At 40.9% G+C, this 21,394-nt stretch overlaps 2 long non-coding RNA genes across 2 annotated transcripts in view; one reads left to right on the top strand and one right to left on the bottom strand.

The window, feature by feature from the left end:
- The window catches only part of LOC128077707 (uncharacterized), a 31,048-nt gene extending 21,780 nt beyond the window's left edge, over nt 1-9,268 (bottom strand). The window contains exons 1-5 of the long non-coding RNA XR_008205137.1: nt 8,902-9,268; nt 8,041-8,114; nt 7,548-7,670; nt 4,682-5,460; nt 2,984-3,128 (exon numbers count right to left, since the gene is read on the bottom strand). This is a non-coding gene — a long non-coding RNA (uncharacterized LOC128077707). The remainder of the gene's footprint in view (nt 1-2,983; nt 3,129-4,681; nt 5,461-7,547; nt 7,671-8,040; nt 8,115-8,901) is intronic.
- Nucleotides 9,269-10,374: 1,106 nt separating this feature from the next.
- Nucleotides 10,375-16,880, top strand: LOC128077708 (uncharacterized). The gene is made up of 2 exons (XR_008205138.1): nt 10,375-11,856; nt 12,226-16,880. It is a non-coding gene; the product is annotated as an uncharacterized LOC128077708 (long non-coding RNA).
- Nucleotides 16,881-21,394: the final 4,514 nt, after the last annotated feature.

The following is a 21,394-nucleotide window of genomic DNA, read 5'->3' as shown; positions in this document are numbered from 1 at the left end:
CAGCCTTTTTATCCAGGTAACAGTGAAAAGAGAAAAGGTAATGGCTTTAAGTTGCAGCAGAGGAGGTTCAGGTTGGATATTAGGAAAACTTTCCTCTCAGAAGGAGTGCTGATGCACTGGCACAAGCTGCCCAGGGAGGTGGTGGAGTCATTGTCCCTGGCAGTGTTCAAGAAACAGATATGGCTCTGATGGATACAATCAGTGGTCCTAGTGGTGATGGGTTGACAGTTGGACTACACGGTCTTATGGGTCTTTTCCAACCTTAATGATTCTGTGATTCTAAGGTGAATTACAGTTATGTCTCAGGTCTACAATGGCAAGTTGTTTAGCTAATATATCTGCAATGGAAAAGCAAGGCCCAGTCAGATCTAAGTAAGCAGCTAAGGTGAAGTGATAACACAGTACAAGTTTTATGCTTATAGAAATAACAGTAGGACAGCATAAACATTTATAACAATGCCAGGAGAAAATCCAGTATGCTTCCTAAATGAGAGCATTGACTTTTCTCTCTGCAATAATCTAGATGAACAAAGACTACTGGGAAACAGGAATAACGTTCCCAAATACCCATTTATCCTGCATGTCACCCAATTCTGGTGTGACTCATGTCCCTAGTTAGGCACAGACTATAGATTACATAATTAAGGCCCTACAGATGTAATTATTTTGTGATCTGTCTCTGCCCTGAGGGGAGGCTAGCATCAGTTGTCAGATGATTCTGGTGAGCCAGTTTGTTACCAGCATAACTTCAGATTCCAAACTGTCTTTGGAGCACAAGCCCAGACAGGGATCTGATCTGACTTTTGGATCTAAATGATTGGAGATGTTGGGAAGAAAATGTAGGGAAATGTAAGGAAGAACACAGTTCTAGAAAGTTGAAAGCAGTCACATAGCTAACACACTTCCAGGTAATGGCCCATCAGTTACGGTATTTGTCATAAGCCAAAATAAATCCTGATTCAGCAAAGCAATCCACCACTGGACTCCACTAATATCTAAAATGTCATTCTGTGGGGACTTATAGGTGTGTTGTGGTTTAGATATCAGTAGCATTTGACAATCTCAGCTACTCCTCCACAAATCTACTAACCTGTCAAAGCTCTGTGTTTACAGTGGCATTTAAACATCCATGTTAAAATATGCAGAGCATTACTGCAAATGCATTGCAACTGCAGACACTAATATATCTATATTTTGACATTTACACGCTATTGCTTTATGTGGCCACAGTAGTACAGATGTCCAGAACACAAACACTTGTCAAAATTCACTTTCTAACTTCATGATATGTTTTTCTTTTTCCACTTGCCCGCCTCACGGGGGGATTAGCAGTGCTGATGACTTAGAGACAATAGATCTCTGTCCAAGGGTTCAAGGTAACATTGTCATGGAGCAGATGTAAGACAGATTAGCTTGAGACTGTAGGAAGACGGTCCTAATAATTAGGAAGAACTATAAATACATAGTAGGGATCTAGCTAGAAATGTCAGCTGATTAGATACGGGATGCAAGCAGGAACCTAAGACTGAGCTGGAAAGGACCTGGCCAGATTCCAGGCTGGGAAGGAGGCAGATACAGGACAGGGGAGTCCCAACAGAGTCCCAACCAAGTCTGTATTTTCACAGGAACACACACTGTTATCACTTGCTGATTAGATGTGCTGCCTAAACAGAACCTAAAGAGGAGGAGCTTGTGCAGGCACCACATTCAGTCCAGCACTCCAGACTCAGCTGTGGAATTCCTTTTTTTCCCTTTTAAACTTTGCCTTAATATCAGAGCCAGACAATCACAATTTGACATCCTCTGTGAAAGTCTCCTGCCATATTGTAAAAACCTTGCTTATATCCAATTTCAATTTCCCTTCTTTCAATTTGAAACCATTTTCCCCTCCCTATCAAAATAGACCTTCTAAAGAGTCTGTTCCTTTCCTTCTTCCAGCTCACCCTTTAAATACTGAAAGACTGCTCTCAGGTCCCCCTGGAGCCATCTATTCTCCAGGCTGAACAGCCCCAGCTCTCTCAGCCTGTCCACACAGGGGAGATGTTCTGTCTCACGGATCACATTTGTGGACATCCTCTGGATATGCTCTAGCAGATTCATGTCTCTCCTGTACTGAGGATTCCACATCTGGATGCAGTAATCTAGGTGAGGTCTCACCAGTTCAGAGCAGATGGGCAGGATCACCTCCCTCACCCTGCTGACCGTGCTTCCTTTGATGCAGCCAAGGATACAGTTAGCTTTCTGGGCTGTGAGGGCACATTGCTGGCTCACGTCCAGCTTACCAAGTCCTTTCAGCAGGGCTGTGATAAATCCTTTCATCCTCCAGCTTGTACTGACAGTGGGAGTTGCCATAATCCAGGTGCAAGAACCTGCACTTGGATTTGTTGAACCTTATCAAGCCTACTGCTCAGCCTGTCTAGGTCTCTCTGAATGGCATCTCAGGCATGTCGCCTGCACCACACAGCTTGGTATCATCTGCAAACTTGCTGAAGGTGCACTCAATTCCACTATTAATGTAATTAATGAAGATGTTAAAGAGCATCAGTCCCAGTATTGACGTCTGGGGGACACTACTTGCCACTGATCCCCATCCCAATATTGAACCACTGACCACCACTCTCTGGGTATGATCTCACAACCAGTTCCTTGTCCATTGAGCATTCCAACCATCAAACCCACATCTTTCCAATTTGGAGAGAAGGATGTTATAGGAGACTATGTCAAAAGCCTTAGTATCCCAGCATTAGGGTGCTTTCAGCTAAGTCACAGATTTAGGATCTTGAGGCCTTGTTCGTAAGTGCACTGGATGAGTACCAACCAAGAGCACCCTGTGACTGAACTAAATGCAGGTACCTTCAGGCTTACTCTGTCATAAGGTGGATTTTTTCAATATCCTAGAACTACATGCACCATGCCAATAATGCTTTGCTGTGCCCTATAGAGGCTTTATGTGGAGTGTCTAGAAGCAAAGTGGGGTGGTTACCATGCCTGGTGGAGTTAGAGACAAGCAGATAATCTGGAGAGAGCAGCAGGTCCAGGTCAGATCCTGGCAGCTCTGAGATGTGGCAGCAGACTGCAAATATTGCAAGAGGCAGCATAACGGTATCTGATCCATGGGAATGTGGAGTCTGTATGAGAAGAAGAGTAGACAAAATATTTACAGTAAAACAAAAAACAAAAAACAAAAAACAAAAAAACAAACAAAAAAAAAACTGCAAATGAAAGTAAGAAGAGATAAAACAGATCTTAAGGCGTCTGTAGTGCTTGATTGCTATTTTTCTGCGTTAGCCTGACCAATGCCAGGATAGAATATTTCCCAAACATCTGCTGTAAGTAATTAATGTAGCTAACCACAGCTAATTGTACACATCTAGACATAGTCAAAGTGCTTCCTTGTTTACAACAGGCACTAAATAATACTTAAACTTATTACAAGGAATTGTCCCTTGGAAATTTTTTAGATCAAATTTTCCCCATGTTTAGATGGCTGGCCTAACTCATTCACTTCTACAGCATAATTTTTAATTTTTACCAATGTAAGTTACAGTAGAATCCTAACAGGAAGATGTCTACTTGCCAAAGGACTCAGACCAGATCTCCAAGACAGCTGGTAGCACCTAATAGTTGTGTTATGTAACGGCTGCAGAAAATTCAGTTCCATCTGTGCATGAGAAGAATAAAAATACAGAACTGAAGACATCTCAGGTTTTGAAATGTGCAGGAAAAAGCCAAAACCAAAGGCTGTGATGTGTTGCGTCATGGTAAATGAGCACAGGAACAGAACTTCCTTTTGCCTAATATAGAAGGAGAAAGGAAGAAGAAAGACAATACATACAAGTCTGATGTCTAATGGGATGTTGGCCCAAAATAATTATAGGACCTAAACATCAAAAGAAATATATATTTGGGTGTGGCTTTTACTGAGCTAATTTCAATCCGTTTTCCCATATTTTTAATTTCCAATAAATAAAACTGCAAATGAAGAGATTTTACTGACTTTCAGAAAGATAGACTGTTCAAACAGCTGCAGCCACAGCACTTAAAGCAGCAGATAAAACTTTCACATGTTAAATGACATGACAATGGCTCTATATAGGCCACAACTGCAAAAACTTGGGTTCCTCCTTCACTGTTAAATGATGGTGTCAAAAATAATAGCAAAACTGCATGTACAGTCACGCATCTTTCTCCTTCACCTTCCTATTCCCAAATCTCAGGCTGCTTTCTTGGGATGTATTTAACTTTCTGCCATGAACGCTGGCATTCCCAGTGCTGAGGACAGAAATACAGCAGAATATCTGAGGTCTTTTTGTTGATATACTATAGAGGTCATCAATTCAATTGCTCTTTAAAGGCCATCATATGCTAGCCCTGTGCTTTTTCCCTAAGGTGCAGCTCCTCTGCCTGTCCTCCATTGGAGCAAGAGATTGATGGCTATGCATTACCGCACAGCAAAGCCCAGTCTGTTCTCTTAGCCCTCTCCAGTAAGCCCTACATGCAGCTCACTCCCTGTGTGTTCAGGAAGGACACCATCAGGGACCAGTGTGTCACCAACAGGACAATTGCTATGAGCTACTCCCAGATATGTTCTTCCTCTATAGTAATTTGAGAGCACTCAGGGACTGAATCAAGTAATTGGAAACAGAAAAAGCTTGGCAAAGAGTTTCTCAGCCTCTCCTACCTGTTATGTATGCATCTTCTTGCTTGGAAATCACCAGCATGTGCAGTTCAGGATGACAGGCAAGAAGGTTCTCAGTTTTATTTGTTGAGGTATACCTGGAGCAAACAGGAAGAAGAATGTCGAAATGCTTTGCCTGACCTTGAGGGCATCTGCTTCTCACCTGGCGGTGGTGTATCCTTGCCAAGGATCTTGTTCTGAACAGAAATTTTCCACTGATCCTGCAAGGCAGTTTTGGAAGGAAGAGGAATTTTCTTAGCCTTCCCTCAAGGATCTTCATTTTCTCTTGTCTATCATAAAATGTACTTCTATGAAGTAGAGAAGCCCAAGTTTCCATCCTAGTCAGAAGTAAGGGTCAGAAGTCCTGCCTTTCATCTTTACCAAAGGAAAAATTTTAAGTTTCAGGCACCTTTGCAGAGCATTTCTGAAGGTTTGCTTCTGGAGACAGCTTAGTGTGCTTCTCTGCTCTTTTCCCCAACGGACTCCCTCTGTGCCTGGCAAATTCACCATGGCATATGCCACCAATACATCTCACCACAACTTCACATAGAGAGCTGATTCCCAGAACTGCTGTCCTGAGGGAGTTTGCCAGAGAAGAAACAATAGGCCATTTCCAGTGTTATTACTCTCTTGTTTCCTGCCTTCTCTGTAAAGCAGTCTTAAGAAGTTTGTACTTTGTAGAAGTGACCAGGCTAGCACCAAGGAGATGAAAGAAGAGACAGGATATGTCTGCAGAGCCATTGATGTCATCAGCTGAGGTATGGGCAGAGCAATCAAGCACTCTGGAAAGAGACATCAGGAGAAAATGTGATGAGTAAACAGAAAAGAAGAGGAGCTGAACGATTATGCCATGTTTCTCAGGCAGTAGGTAATACAATTGCTTTACAAATAGCTAGACCACTGTCACAGTAAGCACTCCTATCCTGATAAAAAGCTTCAGATGTCTTGCCAGCAAGACAGAAAATGTTCACCCAATATGCAGTAGTATTAGCCATTTTTTCCCTCCTTCCATCATTATTTCTTGTCAGAACACAGGAATCTCCACTCAAGCTCCTCCACTGCTCAATACAGCAGCATCTCTTCCTCTCCCTTACAACAATGTATGAAGGTTCTTTCCCCTCTGCCCCTTAAAAACCAAACATCTGGTCAGTCTAACCAAAGCTAGCTAAGTCCCTCCATATTCCCACTTCACTACTTCTCAATTCCCCTTTGGAGCAGTTCCACTTTGCTGTGGTACAAGCACTCCCACCTCCAAATATTTCCCTCATTGTGGCTGAAAAAGAGAGGAGTAAGATGTTGTGAACAGAATCAACCTGCTGAAGGTCTCAGATGCTGCCTCTTAGTCAGAGCTTGGTATGACATACTAGCCACAGTTTCCATGAGTGTTTACATGGAAGTGGTTTGCTTTCTTTTGGCTGCCTGCTTGAGATTTGCTTTCTCTGTTTGTTTGCTTCCTTCCCTCAGTTCTCATCCCAAGCAAAAGTTTATTTGCAGTGGTATGCAGATCTCTCTTTGACCACTATAAAACCACACACAGGCTGCATTTCCTTTCTTCCTTTGTCTGAGCTGTCTTAAAGCTAGGTGCAAAGACAAACATCAGTGCACTGCCCAAGTGCCTTTTCAACATGACAGAAAGCTTTTTCTTTCTTTCTTTCTCTTTTTTTCTTTCTATCTCTTTCTTTTTTTCACTGACTTAGCATAAGGCTATTCAAAATCAGCAAACAGCTCTTTTATTCCCTCCTACCACACGCTAAGCAAGACGTTGTCTCTCATCTTCCAGGACATGCCACTGCCCTGCCTATAGAGCTGTAGGAGCGTATGGCACAGCAAGTCCTGCATAAGGCTGCTCTCTATCAAGGCACAGGGCACCGTGGCATCCACACACCTCTCAGAGCTACAAGCTAAACTTCACATTACAGGCACAGTTTCTGCTGAGTCCCTCTCACTTTCCTTGCACTTCAAGCTCGAGTTGGCTTCCTTTGTGGAATTAGGGTAGGAGCAGCTACGTGCTTCAAAGCCCTACTTTACCCTTCCTGGATTCCAGTGAGGCAGTGGACCTGTGTCTGCATAAGTAAAATGTGAATGAATAAATCTATTTAAACATCACTGAAAAAAAAGAATCATATTTCGTAATGAGAAAGGTAACCACTAGTGTCATGATGTTATTTTCCTTTTCCACTCAGTAAAGTCACTAAAACTAGAAAAAAAAAAAAAAAAACACACTAAATTCCCTTCTAGTTAAATGAGAGAAACTCTGCTGAATTCAATACTTCTGCACTGATGCATGCAAAAACATGCCCATGTTGTTTAAACTTTTAGGCTGGCACCTCTGCAAATTGTCAGAACTTGAACGCAAAGTCCAACCACTGCTGAGAAGATTTGAGCTTTAAGCACCACATGGAGCAAACAGATCAAATCCAATCACCCCTGCAAAAACTGCAGTGAACAGTAGTACTGGGGGCTTGATGTTCACATTTTAGAAATGTTTTCGTAACTTAGAGATTCCTGTAAGAATAATTTTTTGGTTGCATATTGACGTCATGACTTTTTTCTTTTAAATTAATGCAGCAATTCATCTGTGCTATTTTTTTTTTTCATTCAAACTTCTGCAGAATCAGAACAGTCCCTGATGAATTAAAAAAAAAAAACAAAAAAGGAAAAAATAAATTAAATACAAGCCTTGTTACAAAGTTAGTACTATCTGAAATTCTGCATCTAGTTACTGTTAATAGGGAAGCTATTAGCACATTTGGTCAAAGGTCAGGAAACAGCAGGAGCTAGTTTGTAAGTTTGCTGTAGTGAATTAATAGATACAAATGGAAATGTGATTGGAAAATATTTTTTGTATGTCAAACAAAATTCACCTTACCAGCAAATCTCAGAAGAAGCAGAAGTATTCTATGCCCTGGAACAAACAGCCCAGCAAGTCTGATCTTGTACACACTGAATTCAGTGGGAGTTCTTCCAGTAGGTTCTCCGGAAATCTTAACCACTCAAACGAAACATAAGCAAAAATAAAACCTATTTAGAATCAATGTTTTAACAGAAAACTTGACATCTTATTGATTTACACAATATACTCAAAGGCCTATGGAAGAGAAATCTCCCTTATCCTGCCAAAAGGCAAAAAATTCCCTGCTTTGCATGGGTGAGGATTCTACCAGTGCTGGCACCTTGGAGCGCAACCATAGGGTAGGGAAGTACATTTGCACAGCAAACAAAGCAGTAAAATGCCTGGGTTTTGTTCTGAACCATGAACCAGTCATGACTTACATAAACTCCCAATTCCATGCAATTACACCCCAGTTTCTTCCAACTCCCAGAACATAAATGGTAGTCACAAAGCCTTCGCTACTACATACCTGAGAATCACAGCCCAGAAACTTCACCTTCAGACCTCCCTGAAGTTATTGTGCAGCCAGGATCCTTAAAGAGCCTGCAAGTATTAGCACAGGTAACCAGCAGTTGGCAAGCAATTTGATTTTTAACTTGAATACTTTTTTTTCAAAATTCTGTCTCAGCAAGCTGATCTGGACGTACCATTCAAATTTTAAAGAGTTACAAGCACTTTTCTTTCCAGATGCCCTTAGAACTTAGCTGGCAATAATGTCAATAACGTTATGTAAGCATAGTACACCTGCCTATTTGCCAACAGAAAATTAATTGAGCATGAAATACTGTAAAGACACCAAACGGTGAAACTTCTCCTCAGTCTCTGTTCCTCTACTCACTTTCCAAAGAGATCATGCCTGTGGTCTTGGCAGATGCTTTCCATTCTATTCCTGAACAGAGATCTCTATGGATCTGCTGTGGGCATAAACACGCATCTGTAAGAGAGGCAGCTATAGATTCTGTGGCAGAGAAGCAAGAAGATACTAAGAAAAGCTAATAAGAAAGTTGTGGAACAATTTCTGCACATTCCATTGCCTTTTCAGTTATTGCCATCAGAAAACATTTGATCAGTGGTTAGTTTATATTAATCTATCACACACACACACACACAATAAGAAACAGAAGATTGAAACCAGTAATGAATAGAAGTCCGCAGACCTCTGTAGATTCAGAGTTGTCCCAAGGGGTAGGCTAGTTATGTAAAAGAATGAAATTTAAATTATTCTACTCCATGCAAATAAAATCCAGCAAAATACCAGAAATAGGCTCCTTAAAGTCAAAGGAAAACATCATGAGACAAGAAAATAGGCTTTCAGAATGACCATGCTTACATTCCTCGTGAAGAAATGGATTCTGTGGGATGAAGAAATTCTGTGGAGTGACCTTTGGCCTCTTCAATCCTGGAAAGAGATATACAGGCATGCCAGCAGACTCCTCCAACACTGACATCCCTACCTCTCCACAACACCAAAGTTTTAAGGCCCCTGCTCTCCTGCAGATGAGAGCTCCTCAGCTCCCCAGAAACAGCAAGGCAGAATGCACAGTACTGCCTGCATAGCTGGAACAGTCTCTCCTGCAGCCCACAACTGTGATCCACACAGGTTTACAGCAAGAACTACTTAGCCCTTGCTATAGTTAACCAGCTCACAAACACTGATATATATTTTGGTGCGAAAGTTGTTCAAAGCAGGCATTCAGAGCACTAAAGAATTCCCCTGCATCACTTCCTCTGCTCCTCTCCATCCTCTACTTCCTCTGCTCCACTGCAAGGCAATAAAACTGCAATCCAGTAGCAATTAATGCAGACTTATTTGATTGCTCTGCCTCCTGTATAGCACTCCGTCTGTCTTTGACATTATTGCTTCTCCAAATCAATTCATTCCCACTGAACAACTCAAAGATCTGACAGTAGGATTCCAGCCAAAGCACATTCTCCAAATGGCATAAAACCAGACAATAAGAAGGGAGATTTTATAACGAAGAAAGAGTTATGGTGCAAGTTCACTTAAATTTGACATCAGGGAGTCCAGACATAATCTACCACCACAGGAGACTGGCATCCGATTAACTCTTCTGCTTGCACAATGCTGGCAGCTGTGCCTTCGGAAGTGCTCAGTCCTTTGGTTATTTGTCTGGGGAAAGTGGGTATGATATCATTACAGGAAGTCCAAATAAGCTGATAACCCCACTGTGTTTTCACACCTGGGGAAACTTGCTGTCTTTTAAGAATGTCAGGCCACCATCAGATTTGCTTGAAACCGGCCAAAGGGTGAGTGGGAAGTTGCTGGGAAATTGTTGATGCTGTATAACAGATGACTGTATTAGTCACTGACATTATTCTGTTTAGACAGAGATTACCAAAATATAACAGCAGTAATTTGTTAAAAAGTAAAGTTAGTGCTGGAATTGTTTAATGAGGAACCAGCTTCTATAAACACAGATTTCTGGGGATCTCTACATAATTTGTATATAATTTGTCAAGGCAGTGAAAGCTTCTTGAACAGATGGCTGTTCAAAATGCAATGATTTAAGCATTACAGCATTAGGGAAAAGTCACACACTGTACAAGAAAGCTTGAATTATTCTCTACAGAAAACTTATTTCCATTTGTCAAGCTCCCATCATCCTCTGCCTTTTCTGTCCTGGCATTCAGTAACTAATCAAACTTACATTCAGCTCTCTGTACTTCAAAGGAAGTCAATGTGAAGGAGAACAGGCACTATAATGATTCAGCAAAACCAGAAGCAGTATGATTATCTACCACTACCCTATGGTTTTTCCAGCATCTGTAGTAAAATTCATACTGTAATTTAATACAAATCTCTGGTGGCAACCCTGCCTCAAGTAGCCCTGCTGAGGCTGCCAGTCACAGACTCCTTCTCCTTGCACGCTGCACCAGGCCACCATGGCAGACCACACCAAGGCATAGCACCGCAGCAAAGTCAAAGCATTATAGACTGACTGCAGCCTCCATTCTGCCGCACCACTCAGAGAGAGGAGATAGGACAGGGTTGGATGGGGTGACAGCATTTGCAGTTTTCTTTTAGCTCTCGCTACTCTAGTTTGTAAGCAATACTCAATAAATTATGTTCATCTCTCTACATTAAGTCTGTTTTGCCCATGACAGTAATTGGTGAGCGACATCCCTATCCTTACCTCAACTCGTGAGCCTTTTTCATCATATTTTCAATGCCAGTTCTTTTTAGGAATGGGAATGAGAAAGCAGTATGGTGGAACTGAGCTGTCAGAGTGACACCACTCAGCTGTGGGCCTTTGTGTAGCCAGGTTGGGCATGTCACAGGCGAATCAGACAGCAGTATCCCAGCAGCTTCAAAACATCTGCTGGTCTGCAGCCGTGCTAAGATTTATGGCGCAGGTGCCACCCATGCAATCAACATTGCCCTCAGGTCCCTGAGCTACCTATTCTTTTCTCAAGTTCTCTGTTCTTCTTTAAACACAGCTGTGTGCTCTGTTTTTTACATTTCTCTTCCCTCCTTCATTTTCAGTTATTTACACCTAGATCTTGACCTCAAATGTCTCCCTGGATTGTGACTTTGAGTTACTCCCATAAGTCCCCCCCAGCTCTTGGTTTCACAATCAATATCACAGCACATTGGTGCTCACTCAGAACCCCTCCCCGTGCCAAACCAAGCCTTAACTTCCTGCTGGATCTGGTCCCATACCACAAGCCCTGCTCAAGAACCAGGCAGAGCTGGCAGACTTGTTCGTGCCTTGGTGAGATGCCTCTGGGTAGCAGGGCCTCAGCAAGAGATGCTGTGTCAAGCAAATGGTGACGCAGGGTGCAGGACACCATGTGAAGCCAGAGATGGCTGCTCCAAGAGGAAGCGTCTTGCTGCTGGTCCTGAAGAGACTCCGAGGACTTCACAGGATAATCCTGTGCTTTCCTGCCCTTTTCCTGAGGATGAAGGATTTGTGTGAGGTGACTGTGAGGTGTGGAGGAAAAGGAAAATCCTCAAGTGAAAGACAGGGCTTTTGGAAGTCAGAATAATCTCGTTTTGCTGGTAATTCCAAAAATAACTGAATGACACTAAGATGTTTTTGCGACTACTTAAAATGCTGTTCTTTACACCTCTGTATGTTTCTCACTGTTTTCTGGCCTCACAGCTAGAGATGGCCCACACCAACAGCATGCTGCTGCCCTCTCCCTGCGCTACTTGGCCTCTATGCCTGCATAGCCTCTACAGTAGTGCCACAGTGCCCCAAGAAAACTCCCTGTCTGAACAGCAGGCTTCACTGACCCTCTGAAGATACCTTTCTCTGTTCACGTAACCTGGATCCCTATCTGTGGCTTGTACAAATCCTAACATTTATGAGGGCTGTATGATGCTAGCCTGTGAAAAAGATCCTCGTGGAATCTTCTTTCTCCATTGCACCTCATTCCCCTGCTTGATCCATCTTGCTCACACAAGAGATCCAGGATCACTAAAGCTTTACCAAACTCATACATGTTCCAGAAAAGCAGCATTCATTTTTCCCCACACATACTCCATGCAGGACCAGCACTGCTCAAGACCATTCATTAAGTACTAGCTACTACAAAAGGTGTCCAAGCAGATAACCACAGCTCTTTGAGTGAATCGATAAAACTTAGAGCTGATTGGGAGAAGATAACAGGTTTTATTTTCTCACTTCAGGAATAAAGCCAAAGCTTGGTGACTACTGGTGGATGATCTACAGCTACAGAGAACAGTCTGGAAGCCACCTTCTCAGACCATGAGGATGAATCATTCCGTGGCTATCATGAATCAGGGTCCTGTGACAAGTGCCCTGAGCTCTTGCAAACATACATCAAAAGGGAGCAGCATGAGGTGAGAAAATATTAAAGGCTATATGAGATCTATCACCATAACAAGATCCCTGAAGCAGTCATCCTCACCTCTCCAATACCTTTACTTATCTCTGCTTCATGGACCCAACCACTCCAGCCCATGTTCTGCACAACAGGTTCCATGATCTTGGGTACCATCAGCAGGCTGCAGGACTTATTTTGTGTCTGAGTATCAGCAAGACTCCATCTGGAATTTAATCCAGCATGGTATCTCTGCAATACCTGAATACCCCATGCAGCCTAACACCAAATACAGTCAGTGGTAAGCCACACATTTTTTTTTCTACAGAGGCTGTCAGAAGCTTAGCAATGACAAAGATCTACACTGTGGCTTTGTGGCAGCATTCACCAATAGTTTTTGGGAGGAGGGTAAAGATGAACACTACTTTCACAATGACAAAATGAGAATAATTACTGGTTCTAACATTGCTTACAAAAGCTTTTTCCTGAGACAGTAATTGATCTGAGAAACAGAAGCTGAACCACCAAGAGAACTGACCCAAAATCCCCATAAGGGAACAGACTATACACCAGACAATCTATGACAAAACACATCTATAATTCAAGCCAGCACAAAACTACCGTTATCATATTATCTTAATAAACAGGCCAAGGGAAAATAGATCTGCCTATAACCACACCTTACACCATCCCAAAATTTTTCAGCTGGCATATTCATTGTGCACATTTGTTACAGCTGTTCATCAGAGCCTGGCCTCATTGTTCTCTGGACTTCTATTTTCTGTGCAGATCCACATCTTTTAGCTCTCCTTTTTCAGCTTAGGCAAGAAAAACAACCATTTAGTGAGTGTCCATGTTCTACTTCTCTTCCTGGGGAGTGACTTGGAGATCAGATCTTACTAATTCAATCATTAACAGGCAAGAATTCCTAAAGATGTTGCCTGGGTCTGTGAGTTTGCCAGGAACACTACCACAGGCACTAAAACATTCTTTGTTGTACGAGACACTTCTGCCCTTCACACACACCTCTCAGAACTCACAACAGGGTTTTCCTCCTGATGTCTTCTCTTGGTCAAGCAGAAGTGCTTGTAAAGAACTTTTAGTGTTTTGATCCTGTAACACACAACAAAGCAGATGGATGACTGAAATCATGGTATTTTATTTAATTAGCAGATTGGTATATCTCAATGATGTAGTGGGGTATTAGCACAGCACTTCACCCATCATCATTTGCCATAGTCTCTTTCATTGCACAAGGCAAAGATTTAGGTGTCTAAGTTCCTCTGTATCTTATGCTTTTGGAGACAGACTAAACTTGTTGAGAGAGTAAGGCTATAAAACCACCTCACAGAGGAGAATAGGAAGAAAAAGACTGAGAACAGAAAGACAGCGTAATTGCTCTTATTTGAAAAACAAAAGCTAACAACACGATGTGAAGAAAAGGAATTAAAGAAGTACTGGCATTGTTAAGTCAAGAACTTCAAAGTTAAACAATTATGTTTGTCCAGCCCATGTGGGCCAGTAGCAATGGGAAGGGCCCTGTGACTTTTGCTGACCCAGTGCAGAACTGCACACCAGTGATACCCCAGGTCCAGATACCCAGGCCACCAGTTACCCACCTGCCTGTTTAACATGGGTACACCTCTTTCCCTTTGGACAGACTAGCAGGATGAACTAGAGAAAGCGAGTTCTTGTTCTGAGAAGGAAGCATCTCAGCCCATTGCATCCCTAAATGCACTGGTGAGGGAGGTCTTGCTCTTGGATGAACCTTAAGATTTACTCACCCCAAAACAGCACTGAACTTATTCAGATGCTTATTTTTAAATGAGATTTAAGTCTATTGCCCTTAAGCAGTACTGGAAGTGAGTGGCCAATTCAGGACAATCATTAGTTTGAGATGACTGTTCCCCCAGAATTTTTAAAATATGCTTTACCACATTCTGCGTGTATTTTGCAAATCATCTCCACTGCTTATTTTTCACAGACAAGTGGGAAACACCCCCAGTCTGAGGACACACTGAGACATTTTTCAGATACATGAGGGTTAAAATAATAAAAATGAGTGCATATTTTCTCTTCTTCCCGCCAACCACAGACTTGAAGCTGCTTCATGTCACTCCTGTGTCTTTTTCCCTTGCCATCTGGTCTAGCTCTTAACTCCTCAGTATTCAAATCAAGTGGCTTCTTCCTTCTAGCTGAGACAAGCTGGGGACCAGGGACCGGGAGCCTTTGCCCTTATGAGTCAGAAAGGACCAAGACTACTCAATGTCAAGAGAGCTTCAGGAAATTTTGACATTCTATTTTAAGACAACAGTTCTGAGTTACTTGTGAACGGTTCAAATGTAGGACATTTTTAATTAGAAAAGTAGTATGTTTGTTATAAACTCAGAGGCCACCCGCTGCTGGTTTCTTAGGCCTCTGACATGCAGGGGCAAAAGACTGTCTGAAAGAAATTAACATCAGAATATTTTTAGCACTGCAAACAAGCTCATTTTCAATCCCTAATGTTAATTTATTTCTTTCATTTATCTATTCTGGGATTTAATCAACTGTCCTGTTTTGTTTTGTTTTTACTATCCTGTTTTATCCTCCTAGCCTTAAGGAACAATAGACTTTTAAGTATTTGGAGCAGACACTGTGTGATGCCTTTCATGAGGGACTGGCTCAGGATTTTTACTTTTAAGGTTTACACTACAAGCAAAGCAGTCTATTTTGTAGCATTGCGTAGTTTGGCAGGAGATCTTGTGTTCCTTGTATGTGTGCAAAGTATATGGGATCTTGGATGTCTTTTCTGGCCAAGCTCTTGATGTTCTTAGTTAATAGTATGTAGTATGCATTTGCAGTGATATGTGCTTAAACTAAGTATATATATCCCTGCTGAAATACAATTGCTTTCGGTGTGTGGTCTGTGGAGAACAGCAGTTGAAGTTTGGCCTCAGTGCACACAACTATGACAGTAAATGGTCATCTACACAGTCCTTTTCGATATCAGAATGTACAACTCCTAAGAAGGCTCTCAAAAACAAAACAAAGATCTGAAGATATTTCCAGCTCTCAGCAGAGTCAGTTTACAGTATTTAACTACGAAGATTAGACAGACTGCACTTGACACTGCTGGGAACTGACAGATGTTTTTGGAAAAAAAAAAAAGTGAAAATCAGCTAAAAGATTCCCAGTTGTTTACTACATTGTTAATAAAATGAAGCTTCAAGAACACTCACAAAGGAGAACTGGGAATTACCCGACATTTTCAAAGTTGTTATCCACCTATGTTCCTGTTCATACTTATAATCAAATCTACCTTATGTAACAGAAGGAAGAGAGTTATAGTCTGCAACATTAGCCAGTGGCTCATTTCTAGCAATTGAGTAAAAATGACATTCATGACATTCTCTTCATTACAAATGAAGAGAAATAGCACAAGAAACCATCTGGAAGATCCAGCCTGTACAGTGGGTAACTTAAATTCACAAGGGAATGCTGCTTCAATCTTTCCACTTGGTATGAGATCTGTTTGACTAAATCACCATAGCTTCCCTCATCAGAAATCCAACTACTAACTTTTCTAGTTTATTAGTAATTCTGTTCATAGTTCACATGCATCTACTTGCCTAAAGTCACAGAATGCACAGATAGCCAGGAACTGAACTGAAAGCTCTGAAGGGGGCTAAATGCAAACACAGGGTAACAGAGGAGGTTGACAGCTGCTAATGGGGCAGAAAGATGCTCCACACAATATACAGCAGATCTGTACCATCACCCACTAAACCAGCCTGGTTTTCTTCCCAGAACTGTACAGAATTAAGCAAGAGGAGAGCCAAAATGATATCTAAACACTTCCTCTTTGAGGAATAAACAGTGAATCCATGCAGATATTAATGCCTGTCTCTTTAGACTGCTATTTCTGTTGATGAGGATGACTGATAAACCTCCTGAGAATTATCTTTAAAACTTTCATGATTTTTAACCTCACATGTTTTCCTAATGTGGTCAAATCTTCCTTATTTTACTCAAGACTTACTTTCTCTATCCTACTTACAGTAGATAAAGGAAGGGGGGAGATGTGGTTTCCTTCTTTGAAGCAGCCCTTTAAGCACTGAATACCAGTATGCCTCCCTTAGTCATCCTTTTTGATTAAGTAGCTCCAAAATGTCATTTATTTCCCATCTTTTCTCATAGGTCACATATACCAGAAGCTCTTTCATTGCTTGCCTCTTCTCTGAATTATGTTGAAACAGCCCACATACTTATTAAAGCTATGCTGCACCAACTAAATAGTACTGAAAAGTGAAAAGCTTTCATGCACTCTTCAAGCTATGCTTTTTGTTTGTATGAATAAGGATTTGTCACTTGAATAGCAGCAGTGCTGTTGATGCATTTTTATGTTTTCACAAATTCAATCCTTGTTCTGCCACTTAACCATTGACTCTCCAACAGCACGCGACTGACTGTTCTTTGTGCTCAATTCAATTAAAAATCACATCCTTTATGCATCCTGTAGTAGGTTAGCATACATTGTTTCCCTGATTTACTAATCTGAACAGCATCAAAAGCATTGGTAAAATCAAAACCTCTGAAACAAGCTCTTTCCTCCATGCTCAGAAGGCCAATTTCACAAAGTCTTAGAAGGAAAATAGGCTGTTGTGCTTAGAAATAGTTTCATAGCTTATTATGACTTGAAATTAATCTGAAAAGTCTTCAGTTTTTCTTTCCTACTGTCCTTCTCACGGTCATGGAAAAAAATATAAAAGAGGATCTGAGCAGAGGATACAAGCATGTATTCAGCTCAACTATGAACAGTTTTGCAGATGAAGTCACTGAAGTCAGTATACAAGGAAATAGCAGGAAAAAATAATTACAGAATTCAACTAGGACTCAGTTACTGCAGCAATGCAGAATCTATTGGAAGCTAACAGATTTCACAGCTAAATGTCAGATAACAAATATTCAAAAGGATAGAATGGAAAGCTACATCAAAAGCACATTAAAATTGTTAGGTCAATGCTGAAAAACGTTTCTAAATTGTGTTCTAGAAGTGAATTTAACAATCAGAGGACACTCTGTCATTTCCAGGAAAACAGAAAAGCTTATTTTATCCTGCTTATTCTTGGCAAGTAAAAGTAAAATTGTATGTTTTGAATTCAAAGAATCCAAGAATTCTGTCTGGATACTAAGTGAAGAAATAGAGCCAAGCACCTTTCTTGAATGAGAAAGTAACTTCTGTTTAGAAAATTCTGTTTAGAAAATTGGTTTTAATGGACCGATCAGGTTCTCTCTCACCTACCTATAAAAGTGCTTCAGTCCCTACAGTTAAGTATATTAAAGCCAATTTTCCTTCCATACAGATAACCCTTCTGTAGCTTCCTACTACTATGAGAATGAAATACTTCCATTTGCATACGTTACATCCCATGAAATCATTAAAGAAGTTAACCAGTGAAAGATTACAGCTAAGATGCATTCAAATCATAGAAACCCTGAAGTAGGCAGTGGTTCCTAGAGGCCCTCTGCTCCAAATCCTGCTCAGGGGAGGGATAGCTTTGGAGTCAGATCACACTGCTCAGAGCCTTGCCCAACTCTGGCTCACGTTACTATTCCAGTAGTTATTTCACCATTAAACCTTTTTTCAGAGAAACGTTGTTGCAGTTCGTCAGGTTTCTGTGGCTTTACCACACACAGTAGCTGTGATGAGCCCCTGCTCCTCCCACGCTGAATTTCACTGTACCCCATTACTGCACCATCAGCACTCTACTTGCCACATACCTTTTATATTCTATTCAAGAAGGCACTTCTAAAAGAAATGCTGCCAGCATATTTGAGAAGAATTGAAATGGTTAAGTAGCATCTGATCAATATGAAGAGTTTCTTCTGTCCTATATTCATGCTTACAGAATGACCTACAGAAACCTTCCAAACAGTACTGGAACTACACCTTCCACACATTTTTATGGTGTTATTCAGTAAAGAAAGAAATCTTTAGGGGATTCATATCAAACAAGGCAGTCAGGATTTGGCATCAGCAAGCTATTTAAAAAAGCTTCTCAGTTTTACTTAAAGCAAGGAAGATTTGTCTGCTGAATAACTATGCTGTGCAAAGTACCCCTGGGGCAAGAATATGTTCTGGAGCACCTCACTGTTGGAATGGAAAGTATGAATGCCTCGGAATGCTGACAAAGTACACGTAGGAGTGTAAAACAATTATATTCCAACTGTTCCATAAGCCTACCTGCATTTCAATCACTCAACATTGGCTTGCAGAAACAAGTCTAACAAAGGCAGGTCTTCCGGTAGCATTCATGGCACTGGTGGAAGAATGTGTGGGTAGATAACTATTCTCATTAGCAAAATTTCTATTCACCTCATCTATTCATTCTAGCTCATTCATGTACTCATTCTAGCTTCAAGAAATGGAGAACCTTCGTAAAGTAACAGCAATCCTCCAACATTATTTGCCACATATTAAGGCATGCAAGGAAGTATCAGGCTCAGAGGGCTTAGACTTAAATTATCTCTTCTCTCTTGATCTCTGTGCAGGAGGTTGAACCTTACATGTTAAAATACATTGTTTCATCCACTACAGGTTTACAGTAAACAATAATTCCCTCAGGAAATAAAAATAAAAATGCAGAGCTCATCTCAGTACCCATAAATCACGATTTTAATTTAGGCTCCTTTGAAAAAATATTCAAAAATCAATATAGTCTCATCACTGAGTATCGCTGTCATTACTGAAAACAAGACAAAAAATATATCTGTGCAGTGCAATGAATCACCCAGGTGGGCTTAAAATCTCAGCTTCCTCTGAAGAGTAAAATGAATGAGCCCATCCTGCTTCCTACCAACTATGGCTGCTTTTCATCCTCACTGTTCTCAAAAGCACAGCTAGATGAACTCACACTAGAATGGCTGAACTGCATTTTCTTCCTCTCTGCCAGCTTACTGTCTGATAAAGTATCCCTTCTTTCCGTATTCATAACATCATCCTAACCAACACTGCAACCATGTTAACGTATTTGCAGAGAGACATAGTCTACAGAAGCTTTCAGCCTTATAACTCCCTCAATAGTTTGAATGGATTGCATGCATTTTACTTGAGAGGAGGGGAATAAAGAGAAACATAGAGACTTTGTGCCAGACATACAATATGATACCCGGGAAGTGGTATCAGTATCTGAGAGTAGGCGTCAGATCCACCGAAAAAGAATACCCCACTGAGGAAATGATACGTTGCTAGTATTTCAACTGAGGAAACATTCATTAATAACTTTATAAGAGCAAACACTTGTCCTGACTACAAAAGAGAACTCCACAGTGTAGATTCCAGCCTTTCGGCTCCTGACAAAAAGGAAACTTTTAATAGTTTGGCAATGGCATGATCACTGAAAGAGACAATTTGATGACATCACTGCACTGAGATCCCAAACAGAAGGGCATGTCCCCAGAGGAAACATCTGGAAAGATCAAGGGCTTTTTAGCTTGTTTTTTCTGGAATCCAAAACCTTTCAAGCCTACCTTCTTCTCATAATTAGGCAAAAGTCTTCTTAGCAGGTGACTAATTGTCCCAAAAAATACAGCCTCCATTGTATTTGTTGAATAAACATATCTGTTACAGACACACGTGATATGTGAAAATCTGCCAGAGATAAACGTATGCCAGGGAAATTCCTTTGTTATCAGAATTATTTAATATTAAAATCAAAGGGTACTGTCTGAGAAATTGAAACCAAATTGATTTCGTTTTCTAAAATTCAAGGCTTACTTGTCTAATTACCCTGCCTTGGTCCAAGCTTTGGAATGTTTAATAAGTTGTGGAAGAGACAGCTGGAAGCACATTGAGTCTTTGAAAACTACACATGAAGCAAAGGCAGACAAATTTCTCAAACTTCACAGTGTTCACTTTTCAAATGAAATTTAGTTCAGTGCTGGCTTACAGCTGTCCCCAGACGTCAGTAGGCTGACCTCTCTGCAAGAATTTCCTCTGATAAAAATCTCATGTCATTTGCTAACGTTTCTCACAAGAACCATAAAAATTTAGTTGTCCCTGCTGACCAGGAGCTTCAGGACACATCCATTGCTGTCAGAATGGAGATGGTCAGAACATCAGGTGAACAACCTGCTACCTTTCTATAGTGATTCTCACTGATACGACCAGAAAAAACACCTTGTTCTTAACTCTCACCTTGCTTGGTAATGGCACCAGGGGTTGTCAGCAGAATACAGTGAACACTTGGCATCTCTCAGACCTGCTGCAAAATTATACCAACTCAGACCAATTACTCTTTTAAACTATCTCCCCACTCTTGAGAGTTTACCCTGTAACCTGATTTGAGGGGGAGTGCAGCCACTGACAAAGAGAACTTCAAACATAAACTCATCATCTCTGCTGTCATACAAGGGAGAGGCATACATCCAAAGGAACAGGAGAAATTTTAGAACAGAAATAACTGTTGTAATGAGTGGGAAAATATGGATTATTAAACTGTATAAGAACAATATTTCCAAAAAAGCAGGAACTCCACGCACAGCTGGAATTCATATGTAGAGTTAGCAAGTGCTTGAGGAAGTAGCCATGTTCTGGGGAAAATTTCATTATACAAATATGAATCTACACTGTTTTCAATAGATTAAAATGTTTAGACATAACACCAGTCACTGATTCATGCAATATTTGCTCAGAATATTATGTTTATTTATAATTAATATAGTTTATAATTAAAGAAAGCTGTGGAATTTGTCAGTAAACATTGCCTTTGTAGGAAAAGGCAGTAAAGTTTGGATTTTCCTGTGTACACATAAAGGACTGTTCATTGCTTCTTATTGTTGTTATTTTTGCCAAAACCAGCAATAACATAATCAGTCCCACTTAAAAAGCATGTATTCATCTTGCATACACTCATCATTCTTTCAGTGACATCTTTACTAAGGAGCAAACATTATCCCACAGAAAATGACTTTCCAAAATGGGCCTGCAGGGACTGTAAGAAAATTAATACAATGTTTTGCATCATCAAATA

Source organism: Tympanuchus pallidicinctus, unplaced genomic scaffold (genome assembly GCF_026119805.1).
Source record: "Tympanuchus pallidicinctus isolate F22 unplaced genomic scaffold, pur_lepc_1.0 scaffold16, whole genome shotgun sequence".
NCBI classification, from domain to species: domain Eukaryota; kingdom Metazoa; phylum Chordata; class Aves; order Galliformes; family Phasianidae; genus Tympanuchus; species Tympanuchus pallidicinctus.
The sequence above is the reverse complement of the archived record's forward strand: the minus strand, read 5'-3'. Positions and strand labels throughout refer to the sequence as shown.